Source organism: Pantherophis guttatus, chromosome 8 (assembly GCF_059756535.1).
Source record: "Pantherophis guttatus breed Tessera chromosome 8, ASM5975653v1, whole genome shotgun sequence".
Lineage (NCBI taxonomy): Eukaryota > Metazoa > Chordata > Lepidosauria > Squamata > Colubridae > Pantherophis > Pantherophis guttatus.
The window spans coordinates 25,821,322-25,840,403 of record NC_142070.1 but is presented as its reverse complement, the minus strand read 5'-3'; positions in this window follow the sequence as shown (position 1 = coordinate 25,840,403).

Here is a 19,082-nt window from a genome sequence, read left to right as displayed (position 1 = left end):
AGAAGGTAGAACTGAACAATCTAGGAATAGAATTCATGAAGATCATAAATGCTTAATAGAACATATATTTGTGTCTTGAGGATCTAGTAACTGGCCTAGGTTTATGCTAAATAAATCCAGGCAATTGCCTAAAAATCTATTAATTTTTTATCCTTTCTGTTCCTCCATTATTTCCCCCAGTATCTAAATTCTAGATTTTAACTGCAGAAATATAGTTATAATAGGTAAACAATTTGTTATTTCTCTGTCTCTCCCTTTCTTTGTCTCTTGCACTCATTCTTTTTGAGTTTTTCAATTATTTTTTGTTCTACAATTAATTGTAATCCTTCTATTTCCTTTTCATTACTGTTTATTTTTTCCTGTTATACAAAAAAATCTTAATGAATGAATGATTAATAAAAACCTAAACAATCTCCAAACAAAAATACACATGTGGTTTGTATGGTGTAATTGTTAAGATTATGAGTCAAAGATAAACTACTAGGTTTCTCCAAACAAACTGAAACTACTCAGTTAATGTAAGGCATGGGTTAATATTATTAATTTCCCTTATTTGGTTGCTTAAAGCAAATTGAGCTCTTGAATTTTATTCATGTCAGATATATGAAATCAGTGGAATCCATAGCCATAGTCAAGTATTATGATGGACTTTAAATATGTATTTGTAAAGTATAGATCCCAGATAAAAAACATCAACCTTCTTCAGTCTGGTGCTCCAGATGTTGGACTCTAGCTAGAAATATGGCGCTGGATTGGAATAATTTGGAGGGTGCTACTTTGAGTGAATTTTGGTGAGTGTATAGTACTTACATCATATCCTCTCAAATCTGTTGGGAAATTTCTTAGTGTCTTATCAAAGATAGTTAGCAAATTATGTGTGCAAAATTTATAGATTTTTCATACTAAAATTCTAAAGAAATTTAAGTTTTCTTACTTTGAATATGGAATGCAGTTACTTGCCCATAAAGCATATTGGGCATTTAGCTTCTGTTATTCTTTTTCAACAGTGGATGTGGAAATGGCAAACTATTTGGATAAAAGAATGGATTACAAACGGAATTAATAAAAATATGAAATCTTGTATCAATTTATGGACTGCAATTTTATGCCTAATATATACTTCTTACACTCAGAGACAAGCCCCATGAGTTTTAAGGAAGTCATCGAGTTATTCATATCTATAGAAATGTATCTTTAGTGTCAGAAAGTGCAAATCACAGGGCATATGCATGTGATCTTTACTCTGCACTTATCCTATGTCCTACTAATTCCATGATGTCATTCCTGTTCACCAACTTAATTTATTTCCAGTTTAGCTTGAAATTGCTAAAATCCAAGCCTGGCTTTTGAGACACCATGATTCTGTTAAGCTTGAGGGCAGTCTGTTTCCTCATAGGCAGAAACTGTCTTCACCCTGCCACCCAGTTTCTGGGGTTGCAGCCACTCTAACAGATCTTTCAAGAGGAAGGCATCTTAATGCCTTTTTAGTGCCTGATCACAGGAACTGCTGGGATATTTTTATAGACAGGCATACAAATGAATGCAACATGAATTAAGGAAAGCGGGGGGGGGGCTTATGTGAATGTACATCTTTACACATACAAGTGATTCATTTAATTTCCCTTTAGTAGAAAGTGTGGCTGAGATGTTTTGTTGATTTGTTTATTTGTTTCTATAGGAGCTATGGCAGTTCTGGTGAAGACAATGATTTTTGCTCCTCATTTTCAGCAGCACAGAATTGGCAGCAGTGAAAAACCTCTGCAGATGACCTTAAGACTGTTGCTGAGGTATTGGGGAATACAAGTGATGGTAACATGAAGCTGTCCTTATTCATTAACTACACTGTTTATATGGATTAGACATTGTTCCAACAAGTCATTTGGACAGTGAAATATATTCCACTACTACAGGAATGGGAAATATGTAATTGCCAAGTATTGAAAATGGAGAATTTTGATTGCTTCTTTACAGCTCTTGGCCATTGTTATACAATAATGGAGATCCAGAATCCATATAATTGTGTCTGGACCTATATCTGTATGAAAGAAACAACTGCCTTTTGGCTAGTGGTTTTTGGCATGCATTTTTAAAATGTATGCACAATATTGAAATATAATTAGGATGTGAATGGCGGTAGTGAACAGGGGAAAAAAGGCCAATGCTTTCTTCATTGCTATTTTCACAAAGATTATATTTAATAATACTGGCATGCTCTCTGAAATTTATTTAATTAATACTATTTGACCCAATACCAAATTATGACTTCCCACATGTATGACATATCTAATGAACTGTGAAAGAGAAGCTATTCAGATGGTCACCAATAACCAATGCTTAGTTAATCTTTTAAATAAACCAGAGCTCACAATGTGTCCCTTTGAAGTCATAAATAATGTATATTTTTCTTTTGACTTTTAATAAGCCAGCAGAGTTCATCTCACAGTCTCCAAACACATATATTTTATTATGGGCCTCTGCAGTTTACTTTAATTAGTGTGTCTGAGTGCTTTGGGAGATTTAGCCCTACTGAAAACAAACAGAGTCTTACCATCTATAAAACATTAGCTCCCTTTGGTTTATCCTGATACAGCCGAGCTTCAGTGAGAAACACATGGTGTAAGTAAACACTCATAATTGCATTAGAATTCTCTAGTGTATTGGTAATTCAAGCTCAGCTTCATGATATTGTTATAGCAGTTAGAATAGGCTTACCAATCTGGGTATCTTTAGGGATTTTGTGAAATTCCTCTTGGAGAGAATTTTAAATGATAAATCTAATAGATACACCAGATGACAGAATAAAGCAGAACACAGTGTTAAAAATATTACAGAGTATATGGTGAAAACAAATGTCTTTCACTCTTTCTGAAAGTGATAATATTATTGCCCATTTATCAATATTTGAATGCAGTGTAGAAGATGATTTATTTGTACTGTTTAGACATTGTGAATTCTGGTAGGAATATAATTTCCCATTTGTATTTATGAACTTCTCTTTCCTGTCATAAGACATGTTACATCTCAATGAATATGTTAACAATAAATCAAACAATTTATTTAAAGGACATAGTTCAATGGACAGACAGAATGTTCAGAGGACACATCAGTGGGGAATATTCATATTCTGGCAGATTTTTGTAAGTAATCAATCACATGTTTCTGGAATACAGAATAATTTATTTAAAAAAATTCGCAAGGGGAGCTGGTACAATAACAAAACAATGTACAATAGCTTACAAAAATAGATCTTATGAAAGCCATCCCTGAAATGGAGGAAATGACTGACTGAAAGAATTTTGAGATATAACAGTTTTAAGTTACTCAAAAGCAAGCTATGACTTGAATGGTTACAGTGAAACTTAATCCTAGGAAACTTCTGTTCCTGAATTTATAGCTTGTATAGCTCAGGGCTGACCTGGATATTTTATGGGACTTATTTGTCTCATAATATTTTGAAAGAAGGATTTGCTTTATCTTTATCAAGGTCTTGAAATAGCTTGGAACAATAGAACTAAAATTGTATGCTATATTCCACCTTCCAGGCAGGAATGAACCACTTAGGCAATTTCAGGAAAAAAAATTGAAAAATTTCAGATGAGTATTATTTATTAAAGAAAGTAGGAAGCCATAACTAGCTTTGATTCAAGAATGATAACTAAAGACAAACGCACACAAACACATTTACACAATGTTCAAACTCTTGTCATTTCATTTTTATTTCTATGTTATATAGTAGACTATTTGGCATTGCCTTCTTTGGGAAGACTTGTTTCTATCAGTCTTTTTTTTTTTTTTTGTAATTATCAGATTTGGTCATATTTTGTTTTTTACTGACTACAAGAACTAAATCTTACACTGTGATGCCATATAGTGGGCAATGCATACAGTATTCAAGGTCCCAAGATGGTAGACGTAGTCTTAATATTTAGTGCATGAGATGTGACTTAGTGTCTTTAAAGTGTATCATTGGGCAATTACCAATGTATAAGACAGACCTTTCCCACCCAAAAAAGAGAGTGAAAATCTGGGTGCGTCTTATACTATGAATGTAGCTCCGCCCAGCCTCCCAAACAGAGATTTCAGAGGTTGAAAAAAGCCCCTGAAAGAAGCTTCAGAAAAAAAGCCTCAGAAAGGCTTTTATCTAAAATAATATGGCAAGCAACAAAAGAAGAATCAGTAAAGGTTCTAACCAAACTATGCTAACAAATCTGGAGAATGACACAATAACCAACAGATCAGAAGAGGTTAATCTACATACCAATACAAAAGAAAGGAGATTGAACAGAGTACAAATAGTCCTTCAGAATAAAAGCCTCTGAAAGAAGCTTCAGAAAAAAAAGCCTCCAAACAGAGCTTCAGAAGAAAAGCCTTTTTTTCTGAAGCTCTGTTTCGGAGGCTTTCAGAGGCAGGAAATTTTTTTTCCCCTAAAACAGAGTTTCAGAAGTTTCAGAGGCAGAAAAAAAAGCAAGGCACAGAGCTCACAATCAACGAGCCTGTTGCTAAAATTCAACACTGGGAACAGCTGATTGGGGGTATTCCGGGAGGCCAATCCACCCATCAATCAGCTTTTTTCTTATTTTCCTCCCCAAAAACTAAGGTGCGTCTTATACTCCGGTGTGTTTTATACGCCGAAAAATACGGTATAAGCATGGCTCAGGTTGGCTTTGTAGCCAGCTGACTTTGTATTTGGTGAGACAGTGGAATGTTACCTACAAGATTGGGATCTTAAATGAAAGAAAAGAGAAACTGATCTTCAATTGATCAGAAGAAAATAATATTTTATATATAAATATATTAATTTAATAAATATGCTCATAATCATATTTAAGTAAGAATACTTTTTAAATGTGGATAAAAATAAATTGATTATGTTTTCCATTATTCAATATTTGGAAATTACACCTATACATTTTATAAACACATCTGTTGATACAAACCTTTGTTCATCCTGTCCAATCCCATTGAAATTAATTATTACAGAATATGCTTAAAATGTTGATTAAAACATTTATATTGAATTTTTACCTGAGGCATAGATGAGACATTGAAGCAAAGAAGTTTTTTCCAATAGACATGAACCTAAGGATCTGGGGAAAAAAGGGGGAAAATATCAGGATAACTTTGATGAACTGGAATATCTAATCATAAGCAAAATAAATATATACTTAAAGAAATGTGTGCAAAGCATATAATGGACGATCATGTCAGCAGATATATGAAATGACTATATGCTAGGGTTATCAGTTTATTGAAGGTCCTGGATTGCTTACAGAGAAATTCATAACACTTGGTTTGCTAATGGGACATTGACCATATTGTTTTGATCAACTGAAAAGTTAATCAGCAATGTTAATCTTAAGTGACTACTGTATTTTTCGGTGTATAAGATGCACTTCGCCCCCCCAAAAGTGGGTATAAATGTCAGTGCGTCTTATACAGCAAATGCTGCTGAAGCTCCGCCCACCTGCCAGCCCCCACCCTTCGGTCTCTGCCTCCCAGCAATTTACCTCCTTGCAGCAAACAGCAAACAGCCTGGTCAGCTTCAGCACAGCCTGATTTAGCACAAGCAGCTGATTGGCAGTTGGTTCGGCCTCCTGGAATACCGCTTATCAGCTATTCCAGGCTGCAGAGATCACCACTGCCCATTGCTGTCCATCGTTGCTGCCACCTATCGCTGCCTCCGCGCGCCCCATTTTCAGCTTCCTCACCTCCCATTTTTGGCCTCCGTGTGTCCCATTTTTGGTCCGTTCCAGATGGATTAATCCCAATCTTTGTGTCCTGTTACAAACTGTAGTGGGTGTCATCCAGTGGCGAGTTACCCCCGGTTCGCACCGGTTCTATAGAACCGGCAGTAAAACCGGCGGGAGGCTCCGCCCACCAACCCCGATGTCATCAGAATGCGTGGCCCCATTGCAAACCAGCAGTAAAAGTAGGGAGAACCCACCCCTGGTGTCATCAGAATATCAGCAGCTGTCTCAGTTCAGTCATTGTATAAGGAAGGTGGTTATCAGCAAAATGGGACAGAAAAAATAATATAAAAAATGTAAATTATGACATGAGAAGAGGTAAAGAATTGCCTATATATTTAACATAATAAAATAGAATTGCAGGAAAAATGGCAACTCTGAGGCAAATGAAAGATGAAGAGAATTGTGTCATTGCTGCAGCAAATATAGCATAAACTACCTCTTATACTATGCATGCCTTTTCAGCAGTGAACTCCACTGCATTCTTAATCTCAGGTAAGTGCATGTGGGATTGTAACCTTAATTCATTATACCTGGATAATGGCATTGTCATCAGAAATTGTATAAGTTTTAGGAGGAGATCTTGTGAAGGTGGAAGAATGTTTTGGCTAATTTGAAGGAAACTTACTATGGTAGAAAGCTAAGTAACTATTCCAACCCCTCTTTTGTTTTGCTTTTAAATTATTTTAATTGCCCTTCTCCAAGGGATTTAGAGAAAAAATAAACACAGAAGAAGACAATATTCTAACCTAGATAAGAACAGAGTTTCTATCTAATTTTGAAACAAGATTATATATTAATTCTTTTTGGTTAAGGGCAGCTATATATATTGTTTAATAAAATAATTAATAAAATGCAAATAAAAATGGAGATGATGACACATGTTAACCCATAATACAGAGTGAAACATTTATTTCCAAATATATTGATCAGTTAAGGAGAAAAGAGTATAAAATGATGATTGATATTAAATATTCCAGGTAACATAGATGTTAGATTTAATTGAACTTCTAATTTTCCATACATTCAAAGATAATAATGAACTTCTGTGGGTATTTCCCTCCCCCTCTGCATTAGTGATGTGATGGGTTATTCTAGAACAATCTTTGAAAATTTGTAATCAGAAATCTACTATTAAATAAAATCTCAGCGAAATTCCAGTTTTATTATATTATAGTCAACTTCAAGTACTGATTGCTGAGGAAGTTTACTTTAAAATGATTTTTTTGATAAAGTACTTCTTTTGAAACTTGGACTAGTACTCTCTAAAGGATAACTAGTTTTGTGCAAATCAATAAGTGTTTTGTGGATATTTGTATCCAATGCATAGAGATATAAAGTTGCAATTAAATTATATTAATTTCTAACTCCAGAAATCAATTATACTTAAGAATAATTCCTTAGTTTTCTTTGAAGTATATGTATATACTCCGAGTGCCCTTGAGGAGCACTCGGAGGCTCCAACTGGTGCAGAGTGCGGCTGCGCGGGTGGTGATGGGAGCGATGTGGCGCTCCCATGTAACACCTCTCCTCGCAAGCTGCACTGGCTCCTGATGGTCTTCCGAGTGCGCTTCAAGGTTTTGGTTATCACCTTCAGAGCGCTCCATGGCTTAGGTCCTGGTTATTTACGGGACCGCCTGCTACCACCAACAGCCTCCCGCCGACCAGTACACTCCCATAGAGAGGGGCTCCTTCAGGTGCTGTCGGCCAAACAATGTCGACTGGTGGCCCCCAGGGGGAGAGCCTTCTCTTTGGGGGCACCTACTATCTGGAACGAGCTCCCCCCGGAGATACGGAGGATCTCGGATCTGCATACCTTCCGTCGCGCGCTTAAGACGTTCCTATTTCATCAAGCTAGCCTGACCTAAATTTTCCCCTTTTTAAATGGGAATTTTAAATTTGGTTTTAAATTATTGGGGTTTTAAAATGGTTCAGCCAAATTATTTAATTTGTTTTATTTCTATTTTAAATTTTGTATTTATATGTTTTATTCTATGGCTGTTCACCGCCCTGAGTCCTTCGGGAGTAGGGCGGTATACAAATTTAATAAATAAATAAATAAATAAATAAATATAGAGAGATATTAAAATCAGATTTCCAGTAAACAAACAAACAAAAAAATCTGCATTGGATGTTTCCATAATTTAAGTAAGTTCTTAGTCTGCTTGTTAAAATACCATATTTATTTAAAACTCCTGCAGGAAGTTCTTAATCTAGGGAATCCTTGGTGCTCTCTGAGTTTGGTTGCTTGTTTGCAGATATTTCATTAGCTAACTAGGAAACATCCCCTGTGCTAGTGAGTGTGTGGTTCACTCCCTGTTTCCTGTAATGGGTTGAGTGGTCAGGCACTTTTTTAATAGAGTATTTTTTAAAAAGTGCCTGTCCACTCACCCACTATAGCACAGCCAGTATACTATAAACTGTGAAAAGAATAATACATCAAACCATCTCAGAAACAACCAACAGGCTATTATAACCACATCACCATAGCATATAAATCAACTAAAGCCCTCAAAACTTCTTAAGTAGCGCAAGAAGAAAAAAGCAGGAGTCATCTACAACCTACAGTGTAAAGAGTATAGGAGCCATTAGGTAGGACAAACATTAGACTAAACGATCCCATTCATGAAACACCGATTAACAATCAGAAGACTGACAAAAACTCCTTAAACTCATAACAGACAGACAGACTCAGTCACTGTTTCAACTAGGAAACTGAGCATTCTACATGAAGCTAAATCCAATAACGGCAGAGAATTCCTGGAAGCTTGGCATTCAGTCAAATCAGACATTGATAAACACATAGAGATAAACCACCTTTACAGATCATTCAAAAGAGAAAATAAAAAAGGTAGAAAAAAACAAAAAGGCCAGAACACCTCCTCTTCTGCAGTCTATACCACAATAAACAGGGATTAATGCCAGAGAGACAATCGAAAAGCAGAAAACAATACCCTAAATAAGGAACTACCAATCCATACTCCCACCAACATTGGCAGAGCAAGCTACTATATATAAAGAGGAAGCAAATCCCTCATTCACTAGCACTGATAAGGTTATCTATGTGGTAATGAAATGTCTGCAATAAACAACCAAGCTCAGAGAGTACCAAGAACTCCACAGTTCAACCCTGAGCGACATATACAGTAGATTCTCTGAGAAAACATCTCACCCCAGTGGCATTAACCCGCCCCATTTGTTCCAGCAGAAAGAGTCTACTTTGGATCCTATCTTGGTCAAAGAATTTTGGGTGGCTGAGTTGAGGAAAAGAGCCTTTTCTGCTGTGGCCCCATGGGCTGGAATATTCTCCCTGGATTTGAGAACCAATCCCACATTCCTGATCTTCTGGAAAAGCCTAAAATTTGATCTGCTGCTTGGCCTGGAACCTGTGCTACACTGAGAGTGGCTGACAAGGTGGAGAAGATTTTTACCCTAGGCCACCCATCTTCTTGGCTTTTAACATCTAAGTTATTTTTTTTATAATTCTAATTGGTTTTTTTTAGCACTTCTTAATTTTTTATTGTTTTGTAAACTACCCAAAGTCACTGTATCAGTGAGATGGGTGGCATAGAAATCAATCAATCAATCAATCCATCAATCCATCAATCAATCCATCAATCAATCAATCAATCAAACAAACAAAATGTTCTCTTCTATTGGAAGTTCTTAATCTCCCTGATTGTTAAATGTTGCAAGATGATATTGTACATTAACTAAACTTAATAATTATTTATTGTCACCTTTCAAATCTGAATTTTAGCCCTCTTCCCAACGCAGCTGATTCCCAGATTGCTTTGAAACTACACAGTTGCTGCCAATGTTACATTAGTGGCAGGATCTGGCTGTCTGTTATGCTTAAGCAAGGCCTTCCAGACTTGAAGAAGCTGGTGAGGAACCTAAAGTATGCTTTAATCCAATTCTCATTTTCACGTCACAAAAGGTGCTATGGAATGATTGCCATTTTCAGAAGAAGAAGGCAAGCACAATTAAAAGCTGAACCACTAATCCCCTTTGCCTATGGCTTAGAGTTGCAGCCAAAAGAAATATTGTCTTAACAGGTACATTTCCCCCGGAGGGAAAAGCACACCCTCGACCACCTAGCAGGCAAGATGAAGAGATAATAGGATGCTGGGCTGTATCAGTGGCCAACAAATTGTGCCTTGGCTTCTGTGGCTGACAGAAGAGCATTGAATTAATGGGTGGCAAAGAGAAAGCTTTCCTTTTTGACAGTGGGTGGGTCAGCATTGTGGCGAAATCAAAGAATGCATTTTCCAAGCCAAGCCGCCAAGTCACGTGGTATGTGAGAAAATCTGTGTATGACTAACTGACATTTGTGCAGAGGGATGTTTCAAAAGTGATTGAAGGGCCCTCTAAGCAGCAAAAGCAATAATTAGGCTAATTGACACTAAGAAGGCATGACTCAGCCCTTGCAAACCATCCTGTGATAGCAGCATTAGATTTTAGACACCTGAAACATTTCTGCTATTGCTTTCAAGTTTTGATACATTTTAAGGGAGAGATCTATTAATTTATTCATTTGCCTGTTTGTGTGTGTAAATTATAGGCCATAATTAGAAAAACGAGGCTTATTTCGAACAATCCTTTTAATTAGCTATTCTTACTTTGCAAAACATGCAGGTAGGTGGTTTTGAAAATAGAAAATATGGAAAATAATGAAATTATTCTTTATTTAATTGGGAGTAAAAATTTCAGATATACTCTTTCTCAATAGCAACACAGAGAATCAGATTATTTTTCAGATTAGATGGCTATTTTGGCCGGAGATTTTGTGAAACTATCACCAAATGGTTATAAGACCATGTTCACATGCATAGCCTAACCTTCTACCAAAGAATTCAAGGCTTCTTTTATTAAATTTTTCACATTGGCCCTTAACAATTAAATCCTGGAACATGTTTGGCAGCTAAGAACTATAGGTATGATGAAGTCACTGGAGACATTAGGCAGAATAGAACTATACTTTTTTTTACATTTTTTAAAAATAAAAACCACAGTATTATAATCTTAACATATACCTTTCTGTTGAAAACATTCTAAAAACTGTGAAGAATTACTACTAATTTTTGGTGGCATGATCTTAGAATGGAACCATAAAAATGAGCCTTGAGAATACATGGAATTTACAGGTTGTCCAATCCTCTGTTGTATTTTGACACAGACAAATATTAGGAAATTGTTTAAGGGACACAGCTAGGCAATACTTTTATATATAAGTTAGTTCAATATGTGCAGCACTTAGGATATTTCATAGGCAGGGAGTGTAGTCCATGAAGCAAGGTGTATGTGACAAATAATATTATAAAAATAAAATACACTGGATTTCCTCAAGGTTACATAAATAGAATGCTGAGTAGGGCATAAACTAAGGCAACTGAGTACGATGGGTTGTGAATATTTGGACTAAAACTTTTTAAAGACATATGAATAGATCTTGTTTTAGAAAGATATATATTCCATTAGGTATCCATTTATTTGCTGTCATATCAAATTAACAAGAAACTAGACTGACAGGATCAGATGATAGAATGGAAAAACCTTAAGGTCTATTACAGGGGTGTCAAACTCAATTTCATTGAGGGACACATCAGGGTTTCATTTGATCTTGACAGGCCGGGGTGGGTGTGGCCAGGGTGGGCATGATCAGCTTGACATCACTCATGTCGGGGGCGCCTGTGGTGGCCCAAGAGCTCTGCCAGCAAAAATGGGCTCCTGAGCTCTGTTTTCAGCCGTGACAGCCTCTTGCAGCCTTCTGCCAATGAAAACAGAGTTTGGGGGGGGGGGCAAGCACAGCTCTCCTGGGCCCCATTATCAGCTGCAATGGCCTCCTGCAGCCCTCTGCCAGAAGCCCTCCTGAGCTCTGTTTTTGCTGACAGAGTCACTGTGGGCCAGTCGTTCACTGTTTTCAGGGAAGCCCCGCGGGCCAGATCTAAGCACCCCGTGGACTGGATCTGGCCCCTGCTCCTTGAGTTTGACACCCCTGGTCTATTTCATTGTGATAACTCAATATACTGTACTTAAAAAAAAAAGTTTATCCAGAAACAGTTGAATTTAAAGGCTAGTTGAAAATACATTATAGCTCTGCTCAACTGTTTATGTCCCTGTGGTGCCACACATTTTTTTAAAAAAATTGAATGAATCAATTTTAGTTTATAATTTTAGTTTTTTTTGTTTCCATAACATTATGTTATTATACTTTGTATGGAAATGGTATTAGATTCAAATCACTTACTGTACTGTGGAAGAGGGTAATTTATCTATGTTTGAGCTAGTCATAAATCTAATTTTGCATTTTATGAATATTTTAATGGGACTCATTAACATATGAAAGATGAGTTAGTATGGCAATATGTGCCATTTCTACCATGTATTTTAATACATGGTATTATAATAGAGCCAGGAATTGGGGAATGCCAGTCTATTTCTCCAACTGTGCCATATATTCCAGTATAGTATTATGTTATGGTGTGGAATACAGAATTGTCTACTTATTATTTTTCAATATATCTCAGGGCAAAGGAACAGCTATGCATGCAGAAAATTCTAGCTTTGTTATGGTTCAGTGAAAAAAAGGAGACCCCAGTGAAGGTAAGAAAAAGCTTCCGCTAGATTGTTGCATTTTAAAAGTAGGAAATACTCTTTTTTTCCAGTTACATGAGGAGGAGGAGAAAGAGAAGGATGAAGAGGAAGAGGAGGTGGTTTATGATATTCCCAGTAAGGACATAGTATAGTCTTTATTGTCATTGTACATCACGGCATAAGGCCTAGCTATCTTCGAGATCGCCTGCTGCCACCGACAACTTCCGATCGACCCGTGTGCTCCCACAGAGAGGGCCTCCTCGGGGTGCCATCAGCCAAACAGTGCAGGCTGGTGACCCCCAGGGGGAGGGCCTTCTCTGTGGGGGCACCTACCCTCTGGAATCAATTGCCCCCAGAGATAAGGAGAATCCAAGACCTCACTGCCTTCCGCCGTGCCCTTAAAACCCACTTTTTCCAGCAAGCAGGGCTGGCCTAATTTTTAAAGTGTTTTTAATTGTTTTGTTTATCATTTTTAATTAATGGGGCCAAATTTATATATATATATTTTAATTGTATTTTAATATTTGTACTTGATGTTTTTACTTAGCTGTTCACTGCCCTGAGTCCTCAGGGAGAAGGGCGGTATACAAATTCAAAATAAAATAAATAAAATAAAATAAATGTAAAACCAACGAAATTGGTTTTAGCCTCACTGGTGCAATCCATGACAAAAATTACAAACAACATAAATAGTATAAAGAATAATCCCTAGGCAAATAATTAGGGGGGAAAAAGAAAAGAAAGAAAAAGAAAAACTACTCATAAATTTGCACATGTGAGTGGAGTGATTGTGGTTGTGTTAAGAGTCTGACAGCCCAAGGATAGAAACTATTTTTAAACCTATTTGTTCAGCTGGCTATGCTTCAATGTCTTCTGCCCGATGGTAAAAGTGCGAAGAGACACTGACCAGGGTGTGAATCATCACTGAGTATCTTCCTTAGTCTGCTAAAGCAGCGAGACCTGGCGATGTCATCCAGTGGTGTTAGAGGGCAACCAATAGTTTCTTGTGCCAAATTGATCACTGTCTGTAGTGCCTTCCTGTCCGCAGCAGTTAAACCAGTGTACCATACTGTATGCAGTATGTGAGGACACTTACATACATAAACATACATAGTTTATGGAGATTTGGGGTTTTCTACATGCAGTTGTAATATTATCACAATACTATCAGCCATGATATTCTTCTTGGACCAAGAGCAGAATTGTTCCATTTCTGTTTGGTTAAATGTTCCCACATGGATGTGATGAGTGATTAATGCTTGAACTCTTAGCAAGAGAATGGTTCAGAAAAATAACGGTATAATGTATTTTTGTAGTGCTCGATCTGATCGAGATAGGAAACTTGGTGGTATTTTTGGACCATGTTATAGGAACTCCTCAATTTACAACCATTCATTTAGTTAAACAGCACTGAAAATAATGACTTGTGATCAGGGATCGGTTGCCCCCGGTTTGCATCGGTTCTATAGAACCGGTAGTAAAACCGGTGGGAGGCCCCGCCCACCGAGCCCGACATCACCAAAATGCTTCTGCGCATGCGCAGAAGAGTGCACGAGCAAAGCGAGTGCATGCGCACAGCCCCATTGCGAACCGGTAGTAAAGGTAAGTAGAATCCACCCCTGCTTATGATCAATGTTTACATTTACGACTATTGCAGCATTGCCATGATCTCATGATCAAACTTAGGACATCTGGCAACTGGCTCATCTTTATGGCTATTGCAATGTCCTGGGGTCAAGCAAAGTCAATGGGAAAGCCAGATTCACTTTCCAACCATTTAACAACTTAACAACAGCAGTGATTCATTTAACCACTATGGCATGAAAGGTTGTAGAATGGAGCAAAATTTACTTAGCAGCTGTCTTGCCAGCAACAAAAATTTTGGGCTCAATTGTGGTTGTAAATCGAGGACTACCTGTACTTGAATCACCCAGATAATTAGAAGAACCTCTACTAGGTTTGTTAAGTATAGTAGCAGAAGTTCCTCTTATGATTCCAGTCTTGTGTATGGAATCTAGATGAAAGTCCTTCATGGTACCGCTCAGAAGCTACATTTTATATGAAATGATATGACTATTTTTTGTTAGGAACTGTTATTTAAATTTATTGGTCTCAACTATAGTGGGACTCTGGGTAATGTAATGGAATGGCTTTGTTGTTCCTATTTCTTTGCTTATGGGGACAACCTCACTAGTTTCAAATTTTTTTAGTCATAGATTGGGGTATTGGTGTTGACTTTTAAACTCTTATCCAATTTGGGACAAGTAATTTGAACTGGTTTTCAATTTATAATAATCTCTGGAAGGCCGGTTAGAGATCTTATAGTCTGGAAAGAGGTTTTACTGTAGGTACTTAAGATATAACCTTTCAAATGACAGCACCCTTCTGGTAGAATTAAAGGGAGCATTTGACTGTTTTGTTACTTAACTTTAGTTTAAAAAATAAAGGGTTTTTCCCCCAGTTCTGCTTGGATTTTAATACTGCTCTTTAATGTTAACACTTTTTTCTTTTTGGTTTTTATTACTCATTGTCACTGATCCCTTTATCTAGTTTCAGTGAGGTATCAAATGTGCAGTTATCTGTAAATTAACAAAACATATAAGTTAATAAAACAAAAATTTATTATTAAAATATGTTTGTTTTGGTTCTTCACATAACCTTCATAAATTAGATATCTACTAGATCAATTTCCACTTTAGAACCTTAAAAACTAAAATTTAAGTTATAAAAATTAGATATTATTAAAATCTGTCTCTTCAAGTTCTGGAAGCAGTTTAGAAGATATTTATATCTAAGTTCACAACCACCTTAAATTTAAATGGAAGTGTTCAGTATGAGCAACTACTTTCCTCAGGCATAAATGAGCACTAGATGTCACTCTAGCTACTCTTTATTCATGGCTGTATGCATTATTTGCCAATCAAAGATGAAACTCTCAATACCTTATGGGCTTTGATTAAAAATGATCATTTGTAAAAAAAACTAGTACTAAAATGTATTATGAAAGTAGGGCATCAGGCTTAATTATTGTCCTCAATTAAAAAAAATACTCTGAGACTTATGAGAAGTTGATAAATGCCAGCTTTCTACAATGTGGAACTCATTAGATGTGGTGGTACTACAACTCCAGAATTTGCACGTGGTGATATTTGAAGAGGTTGGGGACGTAAGGCCTGTGGGCAAGGTTGTCATATATTCTTTAAAGTTGGCAAACATGTTTATGAGTGAATAGTAAAACAGTTCCATATATAAAATATATATTATGCTATGCAAAATTGACACTCTGAGGATTTAAAGTTTCTTTTTTAGATCAGTCTGGAGTTCCCAATTATTTTGCATACAGTAGTGTGTTTCACCATTAGGCTACAGCAATTCTTGAGACATATAAAAGTGTAAAATCTACTTGCCTTCCTCATCGGTTCGGAAGTTCACGCGCCACTTTACTCACTCGCTCGCGCGCTCATAACATGAGTGTGCAGACCTTCTGCGCATGCGCAAAACCTGCGCATGCACAGAAGATAAAGAACAAGAGCCTTGGTGGCGCAGCAGACTAAAGTGCTGTTAATAGGCACCAGCTGCCTGCAATTACTGCAAGTTCAAATCTCACCAGGCTCAAGGTTGACTCAGCCTTCCATCCTTTCTAGGTAGGTAAAATGAGGACCCGGATTGTGGGGGCAATAAGCTCACTTATTGAACACCGCTTGGGGGGGCTGAAAGCCCTACTAAGCAGGTATATACAAAAGCATGAAGGCTATTGCTTAACGCATTGTAAGCCTCCCTGAGTCTCTGGAGAAGGGCGGCATATAAATCGAACCAATAAATAAATAAATAAATAAATAAACACATTACTTCCTGGTTAAAACCAGGAAGTAATGACACCCAGGCAGGTGGGCGGAGCTTTGCTCCATCATTGCTACCGAATCGCCGAACCACCCGCCACAATCGCTACCGGATCGCCGAAACTGGTCCAAACCGAGAGCATTTCACCCCTGGTTCATTTGAATCTGGTCAATGTGATTACAGTTGTTATATTGTATAGGTTCCCATTCATAATACTGGTTATTTTAATGTCATTTAAAACAACAGAATGAGCACACAGTATAATACAGTAATATAAACTGATCATCAAGTAATTATATATTATAATGATTTTTGCTTAGTCTTTAGTCTTATTTATATACCAAATATATTCAGAAACGCAACACATTTACACACAATTACAGTAAGAACTGTAACTGCAGTAGAATTGGGGAAGAAAATATATGTGCAATTTAAAAACACTTTGATCAATATGATCTGAAAAAAAAAATTTCCTCAGGAACCCCACAGGTCTAATAGTTCCCTGGCCACGATTGATCTAATAGATCTTACCTCCCTGTGGGGAGCAGCAGTTAGCCAAAAAGTGATTATCAACCCTTGGCAAAGGGTTGATGGTATTGCCTCATATTACAACTGCTTTGAGACAAAAAAATAAGAAAAATAAATCTAGCATTTGGCCTCTGGTGTGTCTCATTGACAGGTGAAATCCATGATAGCCATAGTGGCCATTGACTCTCAGACTCTATGCCATCTGGGAGCAAGTTGAAGTCCCCAGAAACTATAAACCTTAGACATAATATCACCAAGACAGTGACAGAATCTAGCACTTCAGATAGTGATGGCAGTGTGCAATAGGAAAGCTAACCTAATAGCAACCAACTTAATTCTTCCCAAGAATTAATTCTTCCAATTCTAGCCAAAAGTCTCACACCCAATTATCTGTAGAACACAGCCTCTGAAAGCCATCAAGGTCTCCATGTCACGGCTGATGCCAAACCTGAAATTCAGGTGGTCATATCTCTCCAGGCCCATCCAAGTCCTGGTGATTCATGCCACTTTGACTGCCTCTTCTACAACAAAACCATAGATACAGTTCAAATGATATTGCTATCTGCTGATACAGTTAGCAATATCATTCTCTCAATTAGTAATTTGGAATATAATTCTCCCAAGGCTCCTTTGAAAGCTAATGCATTCAGCAGCCTTCTTGAGTTGACCAAGTGTCACCCACAAAAGCTTAGTAGGTAGAACCTTAACCAGAACAATATCCTTTGCCTGGCTTTTAAAAGTTATAAGTGTAAAGTGTAGGGGACCCCTTTCTCCCCCAATGGTTCTTTTCACATTATTCTCTGCCTAATCCCATGTATTGCTTCTGGGAATACCTGCTTTGAAGTTATCATTTGCCTGTAATAGCTATCGTAATGCCTGGACATGTACATTTAAACCTTTCAGGCTTTAAAATGCCTTCATCCACCTATGCCTCTCTGGGTGCAAAGGTTACTATTTGAAGCCCACCTCAATTACAGAGACCTGGAGTTTAGCCAGGTGATGAAGAGAAAGGGGGAAGAGCCTTCTGATTGTGGTTGCTTATCTATGGATTGCTCTATCCAGAGTTTCTTACCTTGTATGTATGAGATCCATATAATAGCAACAATTGTAAATATGCAATTGCTATTTTCCTGTGAAGTTGGAGACTGCAAGGAATGATTAGTAATGCTGTACAGAGCTGGAAGGTTAGGATTTCAGGGAAGTTAGCCTTTATTTATTTATTGAATAGAAAGGATTTTTCATTTTATACTTTAAGCTTAAAGGAAGAATTTTAATAGTTTTAGTGTTTCCCTCACGCTGAAGGACTATAAGAAATAAATCTTTTCTTTCTTAGTGGTGAGGTTTCTGAAGGTAGCAGATCCCACAAATTGCTTAGCCCTTACTTGAATCTTAAGTGAGTTTTAGAAAAAATACTACTGTGAGCATTCAGAATGCTATACCAGACAAAGGTAACAGAAAATTTGGATGTATGAAGATTATTTATTCCTGTATTATTAATCACAAGAAAATATTATTATAACTATGTTAGGGTTATTTTGTTCTATTGCAGTAGAACGTATATTATTAGGGTTAATATACATGGTTCTGTTTTGTTCATGTTTTGCATTTCTAGTGTGAGTTAGAAATTTTAGTTCTAATATTTATTCAGAATTTATTCCAGTGACAGGCAAACATTGCTTCTTCTCCAAAACAGAAGAGAGAAAGCTTTCAAATCCTCCTTTCTTGATTTTTTTTAAAAGTTTGATCCAGTTTGGACTGATTTTGAAGACCTTACCTCTTTTTATGTGATCTTCACTGGATCCAAATTTATTTTTTGATACAGATACAGGTATCTGTATACTAGGTGATAATATAAAATGGGCATGGAAGAAAACAGTTCTTTTCAAAATATTGCATTAAAACATTTTGAGTTGAATATCTTCTGTATCATATCAAAACAAAGCTCTAAGATTTCATGACTTCTGGCTATTGGGGAAAAAGGAAACTTTAACCAACAGCTGCTTCCTTGTTTTTCCCTGAAGACTGCAAGGATAGGTGGGGTGGTAGTCTTTAGTAAGGATTCTTATCACATAAATTTCAGAAAATTTGGAAAATGATCCCAGTGATAATTCTTGGAAAATAATCATAAGGCTAAAACTTTTTTCCAGCAAATTTGCATTGGGGATTCTACGTGATTATTAGATTTTCTTGTTACTTTATGCAACTTTTCTTTTACTGCAGGAAAAGTGCATTGCAGTACACCTGGGAAAGGAGAAAGACAGTTTATCTGCCTCATTTTGAAAGTAATTTTTGGAAATGTTTTAAATTAGTGTCCCTGATATCAGCAATGCATGGTTAACAGTTGATCTTATAATAGTGATGGACTTTTCA